Raw genomic sequence first — 11,841 nt, 5'->3', positions numbered from 1 at the left:
GCCTATGATGTAGTTCCAATCCAAGTTTGTAGGTTTGAGATTCAGGAGACCCAGTAGTGTTTCAGTCCAAAAACCAGCAAGCTCAGAACTCAAGAGCCAATCATTCAGTTCAAGTCCAAAGGCTGAAAAAAACCCTATGTGCAGTTCATAGCAGTTAGGCAGGAGGGGTTCCCTCTTACTTGTAGGAGGGGCAGGCTTTTTGTTCTATTCAGGCCATTGGATGAGGGCCACTCATATTAGGGAGGGCAATCTGCTCTACTCAGTCCACCAATTCAAATGTTAATCTCACCCAAAATACCCTAACAGGGGTACCTGGGTGGCTCAGTCGGTTAAGCAATGGACTTGATTTTGGCTCATGATCTCAGGTTGTGAGATAGAGCCCCCAAGTTGGGCTCTGCTCTGAGCGAGGAGCCTGCTTGGGACTCTCTCTCTCTCTTTCTCTCTCTCTGCCCTGCCCCTGCTCATGTGTGAGTGCACTCTCTCTCTCTCAAAGTAAATAAACTTAAAAAAATAAAAGACACCTTCACAGACACATCAAGAACAATGTTTAACCAAAAATCTGGGCACTCGTGGCCCAGTCAAGTTGATACATAATATTAGCCATCACATAATCCAAAAAGCAGAGGATGAACTTGAGTGCTTATTTAATATCCAGATTTTTATTACTATGCAAATGAAAATCAGCATTCTAGTGTTTCTTGTGGTCCAGAAACCCCATAAAAAACAAAAAAAAACCCAACTTTGATACATGTAAGTAAAAAACTTATAATAAAGCCATCATTGGTACAGTGTCACTTAAAACAAAATTTTCAGAGGGGTGCCTGGGTGGCTCAGTCAGTTAAGCATCTGACTCTTGGTTTTGGCTCAGGTCATGATCTCATGGTTCAAGGGATCCAGCCCCATATCGGGCTCTGTGCTAGCAGCACAGAGCCTGCTTGGGATTCTCTCTCTCCCTCTCTGCCCCTCACCGGCTTGCACCCTTTCTCTCTTTCTCTCAAAATAAATAAATAAACTTAAAAAAATAAAAAAAGAATGAGTTGTCTCAGAAACCTCCAAAAGTGCCCCTTAGCATCCCCGCTTTCTATCATGACAAGCTCATCTTGTACATTTCCTGCCCTAGATCTAGGGTCAGCCATTTCTTCAAGGAGCCCTGCTTCTTTTTGTTGGAAAATAGCATTCAGAGACTACAGCACTGGGATGCCTCACCACTTTTGGACTGTCATTATTTCTATGCCCACTCTGTAGACAAAGCTAGGAAACATGTGAATTTTTGAAAGAACACTAAATTATGAATTCATATAGTTATTTCCAAATCAAATGAAATTAGAGTTTTCCCTTAAATTCTTTGATTTTATATTTTTATTTATATTTTATATTTTTGTATCTTTTATTACACAGAAAATATTTAATGAAATTAACATAATTACTTGTTTATGCATTATATATATACATATATACATATATATACACATACACACACACACACACACACACACACACATATATATATATATATATATAGTGCACAAAGTAGTTTCAAAGTGACAATACTAATATTACCACTAACAATAGAACTACCAATTACAACTGACTATTTTATTTACTTAAGATATATCCTGCCAGGAAGGTACATCAAATGATTGAGTTTTAAAGTCATTTCAAATATTTTTTTCTGTGTGGTTATACCATCAATGATATACTCTAAAGTTCACTTGTATCTATTTGTTTCACATTTTTAGGGATTTTCTTTTCCTTTTGATTCAAGTTTATTTATCTATTTTTTTAATTTACATCCAAGTTAGTTACTATCTAGTGCAATAATGATTTCAGGAGTAGATTCCTTAATGCCCCTTACCCATTTAGCCCATCCCCCCTCCCACAACCCCCCCAGCAACCCTCTGTTTGTTCTCCATATTTAAGAGTCTCTTATGTTTTGTCCCCCCTGCCTGTTTTTATATTATTTTTGCTTCCCTTCCCTTATGTTCATCTGTTCTGTGTCTTAAAGTCCTCATATGAGTGAAGTCATATGATATTTGTCTTTCTCTGACTAATTTTGCTTAGCATACTACCCTCTAGTTCCATCCACGTAGTTGCAAATGGCAAGATTTCATCCTTTTTGTTGCCAAGTAATACTCCATTGTATATATATATACCATATCTTCTTTATCCATTCATCCATCGATGGACATTGGGTTCTTTCCATACTTTAGCTATTGTTGATCGTGCTGCTATAAGCATTGGGGTGCATGTGCCCCTTAGAAACAGCACACCTGTATCCCTTGGATAAATACCTACTAGTGCAATTGCTGGGTCATAGGTAGTTCTATTTTTAGAGGAACCTCCATACTGGTTTCCAGAGTGGCTGCACCAGCTTGCATTCCCACCAACAATGCAAAAGAGATCCTCTTTTTCTGCATCCTCGCCAACATCTGTTGTTGCCTGAGTTGTTCATGTTAGCCATTCTGACAGGTGTGAGGTGGTATCTCATTGTGGTTTTGATTTGTATTTCCTGGATGATGAGTGATGAGCATTTTTTCATGTGTTGGTTGGCCATCTGGATGTCTTCTTTGGAGAAGTGTCTATTCATGTCTTCTGCCCATGTCTTCACTGGATTGTTTTTTTTTTGGGGGGGGGTGTTGAGTTTGATAAGTTCTTTATAGATTTTGGATACTAACCCTTTATCTGATGTGTCATTTGCAAATATCTTCTCCCATTCCGTCGGTTGCCTTTTAGTTTTGCTGATTGTTTCCTTCGCTGTGCAGAAGCTTTTTATTTTGATGAGGTCCCAATAGTTCATTTTTGCTTTTGTTTCCCTTGCCTTTGGAGATGTGTTGAGTAAGAAGTTGCTGCGGCTGAGGTCAAATCTTCCAGATTGTCCATTTTATTGGCATATAATTCCTCACAATATTCTCTTACTATTGTTTGTATTTCTGCTGTGTTGGTTGTGATCTCTCCTCTTTCATTCTTTTTTTTTTTTTTTAATTTTTTTTTCAACGTTTTTTATTTATTTTTGGGACAGAGAGAGACAGAGCATGAACGGGGGAGGGGCAGAGAGAGAGGGAGACACAGAATCGGAAACAGGCTCCAGGCTCCGAGCCATCAGCCCAGAGCCTGACGCGGGGCTCGAACTCATGGACCACGAGATCGTGACCTGGCTGAAGTCGGACGCTTAACCGACTGCGCCACCCAGGCGCCCCTCTCCTCTTTCATTCTTGATTTTATTTATTTGGGTCCTTTCCTTTTTCTTTTTGATCAAACTGGCTAGGGGTTTATCAATTTTGTTAATTCCTTCAAAGAACCAGCTACTGGTTTCATTGATCTGTTCTGTTTTTTGGTGTCAATAGCATTGATTTCTGCTCTAATCTTTATTATTTCCTGTCTTCTGCTGGTTTGGGGTTTTATTTGCTGTTCTTTTTCCAGCTCTGTAAGGTGTAAGGTTAGGTTGTTGATTCAAGTTTTTTATATGAACCATTCACATGGTTCCAAAGTCAAAACTATAAAACAGAATGTAGTAAGCGAAGTCTTTTCAACCCTTTTTGTCCCTCAATTTCACAAAAAAAGGGCTTTTTTTAAGGGTACAGAATTGGACCAAATTGTTAAGAAAGCCTGATACCAGAGGGAGGTTCAACAGAGCATTGTTGGTAATAGCCATAGGGGAAAAAATTAGCTATTAATGAATTAAGACTTACTGTTTAAATCAGTTAAACATGTTATAGGTCCAACCTATAACAAAAAGAAATTTTCTTGTGGCGCCTGGCCGGCTCAGTCAGAAGAACATGCGACCCTTGATTTCAGGGTCATGAATTTGACCCCCACATTGTGTAGAGATTAAAAAAAATTTTTTTAAAAAGAAATTTTCGCCTTTCTGGTGAAGTGCCTTACTTGGTTTCTTTAACTATGATTCAATCAGTCACTGGATAGAGGGAAATAGTCACAGAAGTCTTCACTATAAACAAGAGGAAAACAAAGCAGCTTCTTGCAGACTGGAAAATATCTCCAAATTTTCTATTTACAAACAACTAACTGAATATATGATGCAGGGAAAAATTCCTATTCAAAATAGCAAATGACACATGCACACAAACCCTAGGCCTACACTTAATAAAAATGTGCAGAACCTGTAGGAAGAAAACTAAAATTTTACTAACATATATGATAGAATAAATGGAGAGAAACAGTAGTTTGTTTAGTCAGAGTCAATATTCTAAAGATATTGATTATTCCTAAGTTATAAATTCAATACAATCAACGTCAAAATTAGTTTTTTGGAAACTTGAAGAGTGATTCTAAAGTTTTCATTAAAATATGTATTATCTTGGAACATTTGGAAAAGTATAATTGGGGGCATCCCTACCTGTGTGCCCCTAATCTCAGCTGGTCTGCCTGCAACCCCTTGAGTGACAACCCTAGCTCCCTGCACAACCCCACTTCCACCCCGACAAGAAGAAAGGAACTATCGTGAGCCAGGAGAAACTCACCACACTGCAGGCACAAGTACGCACGGGTGGAAAAGGAACTGCTTGCAGAAAGAAGGTGGTTCACAGAATAGCTACAGCAGAAGAGAAAAAATCTTTAGTTCTCCTGAAAGAATATTAGGAGTCAACAATATCTCTCACACTGAAGAGGTGACTATATTTACAAATCAAGGAACAGTGAGGCATTATCACAACTCTAAAGTTCAGGTGTCTCTGGCAGCCAGTGCTTTCACCATTACAGGCCATGCTGAGGCAAAACTGCTGACAGAAAGCCTACCCAGCATCTTAACCCAGCTTGGTACAGACAGTGGGACTAGTGTAAGGAGACTGGCAGAAGTTCTGTCTAAACTCTCTGGGGATGGAAAAGCATCACTTGCTACTGAAGAGACTGATAATGAAGTTCCAGATCTTGTGGATAATTTTCATGCATTTCCAAGAATGCAACAATGTGATTGGAAGTTGGCTTCTGAAGAAGACAGAACTCAAAGAAGTTACTGGGAGATGCTACTTTACTGTAGCATCTGCTACTATTTATAACTGCTTTTAAAAATTTTGTTCATGAACCTGATAAAATCTAGATCCGATAGTTTTAAGCCCAAGTCCCCTAGCCACTAGCAGCTCTTTTCAGTTTTTTGCTTGTCACAATTCATTCTTCACAGCTAATTAAGCTGAAGAAGCCTGGGAATAAATTTTGAAACAGAGGTTAATGAAGTTCTTTGCCTAGTTAAAAAAACAACACATAATTGGGGGAGAATTTAGCACACTAGATATTAAAACCTACCATAACACAACCTTAATGCAACAGCACTCAATTGAATAGAGTCTATAAATAGACCAATGAAAATATGTTAATTTGCTCTATGATTACATTTCAATATAGGGAGAAAGACAAAACTATTCAATAATTATATTGGGATTATTAATAGCAACTTTTTTGAAAAAGTTGATTCCTATATCTTTTTATTTAACGAATCATTTTATGATAAATTAAAAATTAAATGTAAAACAACCTGAATTATAAATGTCCTAGGAAGTTTATTTGACTCTTTATTATGACAGGTAAGCTGAGAAAAGTGTCCTTGTTAAAAAACATTATTAAGTGATGGACCTTAATATGCTCAAAAGACATACGAAAAAGATTAATTAAAAACAAAATATGGGGGCGCCTGTGTGGCTCAGTTGGTTAAGCATCCGACTTCGGCTCAGGTCATGATCTCACGGTTCGTGGGTTCAAGTCCTGCATCGGGCCCTCTGACGCTCAGAGCTGGGAACCTGCTTTGGATTATGTCTTCTTTTCTCCTTGCCCCTCCCCTTGCTTGTGCTCTGTCTCTCAAAAATAAATAAATGTTAAAAAAAAAAAAAAAGCAAGAAATCTTAAAAGCATTTATGAGAGCCCAAGGAAACTGCTTTCAACTTAAAGGCAGAAGGTGAAAGAGTTTTTGCAGGGACAAATACCAAACAACTCAAATACTGTATCTGAGAAATGAATCAAAGGAAAAGAAATGAGATCCATAAAAATATCCCTTAAGAGAAGTAAGCATTTTATGCACGATAAAATTGATGTTGTGGATTGTTGGACCAGAAAAGGAAGAAGCCACAGGCACTGAACTTTCCATTTTAACTTAAAAATCAGGTGCCTTATATATACCACGAGAAATGTTTACATATGTTCATCAAAACACATGGACAAGTATGTTGGTAGTAGCACTGTTCATACTGGCTTCAAACTGTGTGGAAACCACACAAATGCCCATCAAGAATGGAATGGATGGGGTGCCTGGGTGGCTCAGTCGGTTGAGCGGCCGACTTCAGCTCAGGTCATGATCTCACGGTCCGTGAGTTCGAGCCCCGTGTCGGGCTCTGTGCTGACAGCTCAGAGCCTGGAGCCTGTTTCAGATTCTGTGTCTCCCTCTCTCTGACCCTCCCCCGTTCATGCTCTGTCTCTCTCTGTCTCAAAAATAAATAAACGTTAAAAAAAAAAAAATGGAATGGATACACAGATTGTGGAATATGCACAAAGTGGAGTAATGCACAGCAAAAAAAGATAATTACAAACTGCAAAATTAATGAACCTCACAAACCTAATGTTGAACAAATATAAAAGAATCTGTTTATATAAAACATAAAACAGGCAATAACCATTATCCTGATTCCTAACAAAATGCCATGTTCATAGATTGGAAGACTCAGTGGGGTCAATTCCCAAATCAATCTGTAGATTCAAAGCAATTCAGTCAAAATCCCAACAATTTTTTTTGTGTGTGTGGATATTCAAAGGGTGACTTTGAAATTTATATGAAAAAGCAATAGGCAAGAATACCAGCAGAGTCAAGTAAAGCAAGGTGGAAGAATCTGCTCTGATATTAAGACTTAATATGAAGCTAAGGTATGCAAGACAGTGGTATCAACTCAAGCATAGAATAGACCAATGGAACAGATTAGAGAGCTTAGAAAGAGAACCATGAATATATGGATACTAGATATAAAAGGTGGTACTGCAGAGTAATGTAGAAGGCACAAACTTTTCAGTAACTGAGATTGGGCAATTTTACATTCACCTGGAAAAAAGAAATGAGAAATAACCCCCAAATCACAGCATACACAAAAACCAATTCCAGGAAAATAATCGAGTTACATGAGAAAAGGTAACACAGCTTCTTAAAGATAAAATATGAGACTATTTTCTTGACCTTGAAATGAGGAGAGGCGCTTAATTTTTTAAATTTTTTTAAATGTTTATTTATTTTTGAGAGAGAGAGAGAGAGTGGGGAGAGGGCTAGAGAGACAGGGAGACACAGAATCTGAAGCAGGCTCCAGGCTCTGATCTGTCAGCACTAAGCCTGACACGGGGCTCTAACCCACCATCTGCGAGAGGAGAGGAATTTTAAATAAGACACATAAGGAATCAACCATAAAAATATGGATAAACTTAATATTATAATCAAGAAATCTTTTTTAAGTTTATTTGAGAGAGTGGGGGAGGGGCAGAGAGAATCCCTCCGGGTCCACGTGGACAGGGCCAACAGCACAAAGCCCAATGCAGGGCTCGAACCCATGAACCATGAGATCAAGACCTGAGCCAAAATCAAGTCAGATGCTTAACTGACTGAACCACCCAGGTGCCCTACAAATCTTTTTTTTTTTTTTTTTAACTTTATATATTTATTTTGAGACAGAGAGCATGAGCAGGGAAGGAACAGAGAGGAGAGAGAATCCCAAGCAGGCTCAGTGCTGTCAGCACAGAGCCGGATGTGGGGCTCGAAATCATGAAACTGAGAGAGATCATGACCTGAGCCAAAATCAAGAGTCAAGACACTTAACCAACCGAGCCACCCAGGAGCCCCTAATCAAGAAATCTTCTTAATCAAAAAAAATACCATTAAAAAAGTGAAAAGCCAAGCTACAAAGTAGAAGATATTTGCAGTGCATATATTCAATAGACTTATTTCCAGAATAAATACAGAACTCTTAAAATCAAGAAGAGAGAGTCCCCAAAGAGGATATCTAAAGGTTTTTTTCAAAAAATGGAAAACATTAGTCATCTAGAAAATCCACATTAAAAAATATGTAACTTGTGACCTAGTGATTACACTCTTAAATATACCATATATCCATGCATATGTTTACCAAGACATGAATGTTCTATAGCAGACTTGTAAGACCCTAAAATTGAAAACAATCTCAATATCCATATACTGGTGATAAATATTAAGTGACATACAAAAATGAGTCACAGAAACATGTGGACAAAAGAAGTCAAAATACAAAATTCATTATGATCTCATTTATGTAGAGTAAAAAATAGGAGATGAAAAAATAAACCAATGTTGAGAATGCATGAATCACTTTCAAAACTATGAAGGAAACCAAGTAAGTGACTACCATAAAGTCAGGATAGCGTTGTATAGAAGATAAACTGACATACTGTAAAATTTTGAAATTTGAGCAAACAATTTTGAATCTGGGCAGCACTAAACTCCTGTCAAGAGCTAGGGGAAAGGCTCTTATAGAGCAGACAGGAAGCAAAGCAAGGAAATTATTTGATTGGCTATAGCTGAAGCAATTGCCTTATCTGTGGAAGCCAAGTTGGCTGTTTGTGATTGGCTGTCTGTAGGTTTTTCAATTTCCTAACCTTGAGGCATCTCAAGGAATTTACTGTTTTAGGTTTTAGTTTGCTGAAGTAGGCTGCCATGGATTAGAGCTTCCTTGTTTTATTACGTGGTTATGGTAGGGCAGGAAAGGGAGGGAGAAGTCATTGGAAGGGATTCTTGGGTCCTGGCAATGTTCTAGTTCTTCACCTCAGCAATTACATAGCTGTCAGCATTCTAACAATTCATAAAGTTGTATATGGTGTTTTGTATACTTGTCTGTTAATCTCAATAAAAGAGCAATCTGTTTATCCATGTATGAGTCAGTTACTTAGGAATACATTTCCCAAATGATATCTAAGACCTTTATGGAAAAACATTAAAGGAAACTGAATAATGGAGATATTCATGTTCAGAGTTTGGGTCACTCCTAACCCACTCATATCCACTATCCCCAAACCTGTTCATTCTAGTCCTCATCTCAACTAATGGCAATTCATTTCTAGTTGTTCAGGTAAAATCTTTACTCATCCTGACTTCTCACAACCACCATAGTCCACCAGCATATGCCCTGGGAAATATCTTTACCCAAAACCTGATGACCACTTTTACAACTTAAACATCTTGGTTTAAGTCATTATATTTTGCCTAATTATTGCAATAGTCTCGTTTCTGTTCCTGCTCTTGGCCCCATTTCATCTTTTCTCAGCACAGCAGCCAGAGTAATTCTGTTAACATAAATTTTATTATCACTTCACCTAAAACTCCCTTTAGACTTAAACTGGCCTGTAATGCTTTGTACCAGCTGCTCACCTACCCCCATTACCTCTCTGAAATACTTTACAACCTTTCTCCTTGGTTACTCTGCTCCAGCCATAATGGCTCCTAGCTGCATCTTGGTTCACTGTTTGAAACAAGCATACTTTATGTGCTGGAAGAGACGCAACTGAAGTTGGAAAGACAGATTGAATCACAGAAGCCATGTTAAGGACTTGTTGTAATTTACTTATAAATTGCCTATAATGCACAAGGCCCCATCCTAATTATTTGAAATAGAGCAATGGGTTAAAAATAATTTTAAAAACCTTGTTCTCCAGCGTGCATTCAAGTGAGAAGCAAATAAACCAAAGTACAATGTTAACTATATGATATAATGGTAAATGTTATGAAAATAAAGCAAGTGGACAGTGATGGCAAGTAGTGATTTTAAGAAAATCAGAGTAGGGGCGCCTGGGTGGCTCAGTCGGTTGGGCGTCTGACTTCCGCTCAGGTCACGATCTCGCGGTCCGTGAGTTCGAGCCCTGCGTCGGGCTCTGTGCTGACAGCTTAGAGCCTGGAGCCTGTTTCAGATTCTGTGTCTCCCTCTCTCTCTGACCTTCCCCCGTTCATGCTCTATCTCTCTCTGTCTCAAAAATAAATAAATGTTAAAAAAATTAAAAAAAAAATCAGAGTAATCAAATGGCAATAGGAAGCAGTTGTAGGCATTTGAGTATCATTTTTTGGAAAAGATAATGCTAGGGGACATAAAAATATTTAAGAAATTTTCAGATTTCTCAGGTTTATTTTTTATCAAGTTGCAATCTTCTTCACTGACTTATTAGTACGAAGATCCAACCATGTAATTTGTTTTCTAGGCTAAGTGCTTTAATGGAATTACCTCAAGAAGGAAAACTGGTTATGACTTTACTCAAGGATTTTAAGTTCTTTTTGGGGGGGGGCGGGGGGGGGGTACCTGGGGTGGCTCAGTTGGTTAAGCAGCTAACTTTGACTCAGGTCATGATCTCACGGCTTGAGTTCAAGCCCCGTGTCCGGCTCTGTGCTGACAGCTCAGAGCCTGGAGTCTGCTTCAGATTCTGTCTCCCTTTTTCTCTGCCTCCCTTGCTTGCTCTTTCTCAAAAATAAAAAAAATTTTTTTAAATGTTTTAAGTAATTGAACCCCAAAACATTTTAAGGACTTGTTCTGACAAACACTGGTTCGTGTTACTTCACCATATAATCATTAGTAGCTTTACTTTCAAATTTATGTCAATTTATAATTTATTACTTTGGTGGGATTTGTTTAATGTAATTACTAAAGTGTATTTGTGTATTTACTGGAGTTCTAGAAATAGTGCATAAATGAGCCCTATTTGGAAATACAACTCACTGAAGATAAAATTATCTTCTATGTGCAAACCTTGGGATTTCAGTTAATCAAGATGTTTCCTAAACAGCTCCTTTGATGTCTCCAAACTAATTTCAGTCCTTAGTCTTGAGCCCTATCCATCTTCTGCTTCTAAATTTTCCATTAACAATAATTTATAACATCTAACAGGAGGACCCCATTATCTCTTTTCCCTAGGAAACTGTCATTGCTTTTACATTCTTCTTGTATCTTTGTAAGGAACCAATTACATGGTTCTCTGAAAATAAATTCCATATAATTTCACTTCTAAAGACAAAGCATTAATTGGAAACATCAAAAAATCAAAGACACCCCCCACCACCACCACCAAAAAAAAAAAAAAAAATCCTTCAGTTTTAAAAATGAAGTCTTCCAGGGGTACCTGGGGGGCTCAGTCAGTTAAGTGGCTGACTTCGGTTCAGGTCATGACCTCGTGGTTCACAAGTTCAAGCCCCACATTGGGCTCTGTGCTGACAGCCCAGATCCTGGAGCCTGCTTCAGATTCTGTGTCTCCCTCTCTCTCTCAAAAACAAATAAAACATTAAAAAAAAAAAAAAATCTTCCAATTTAGAAGTGCATATCACTAGTTATAAAATTTAAAATGGAATTCTTGGGGTGCCTGGGTGGCTTAGTCAGTTAAGTATCTGACTCTGATCTTGATCTTGCAGTTTGTGAGTTTGAGCCCGCATGGGGCTCCACGCTGACCACCTGGAACCTGCTTTGGATTCTGTGGTCTCCCTCTCTCTCTGTCCCTCCCTTCTCTGTCTCTCAAAAATAAGCGTTAAAAAAAAGAATTTAAAATAGAATTGTGTGTGTGTGTATATATATATATATATATATACATACATACATCAAAATTTAAGATAATTAAAAATTGAAATTCCAAAGATCTTTTTTTCTCTCCATGCATTACAGCCCCATTACCACTTTCAACAACTGAGCTTAAAGCCAAAATTAATTCCTGAAAAGCATGATGACAAGTGTTCAAGTTTTCCAGGTAAAAATGAGTGAAAATTTTTACAAAGGATCTTAATACATACAATTATTTTAGATTCATCTAATAAGGATTTTAAGAACCAGGTTACATTTACGGTCATCCCTTTTAAATTTTTAC

At 37.9% G+C, this 11,841-nt stretch overlaps 1 pseudogene; it reads left to right on the top strand.

Moving 5' to 3' along the window:
• The first annotated feature begins 543 nt into the window (after positions 1–543).
• Positions 544–5,012, top strand: LOC131517972 (transcription factor BTF3-like; annotated as a pseudogene).
• Positions 5,013–11,841: the final 6,829 nt, after the last annotated feature.

The sequence above is a fragment of the Neofelis nebulosa genome, chromosome 7, assembly GCF_028018385.1.
Source record: "Neofelis nebulosa isolate mNeoNeb1 chromosome 7, mNeoNeb1.pri, whole genome shotgun sequence".
Classification (NCBI taxonomy): domain Eukaryota; kingdom Metazoa; phylum Chordata; class Mammalia; order Carnivora; family Felidae; genus Neofelis; species Neofelis nebulosa.
The sequence above is the reverse complement of the archived record's forward strand: the minus strand, read 5'-3'. Positions and strand labels throughout refer to the sequence as shown.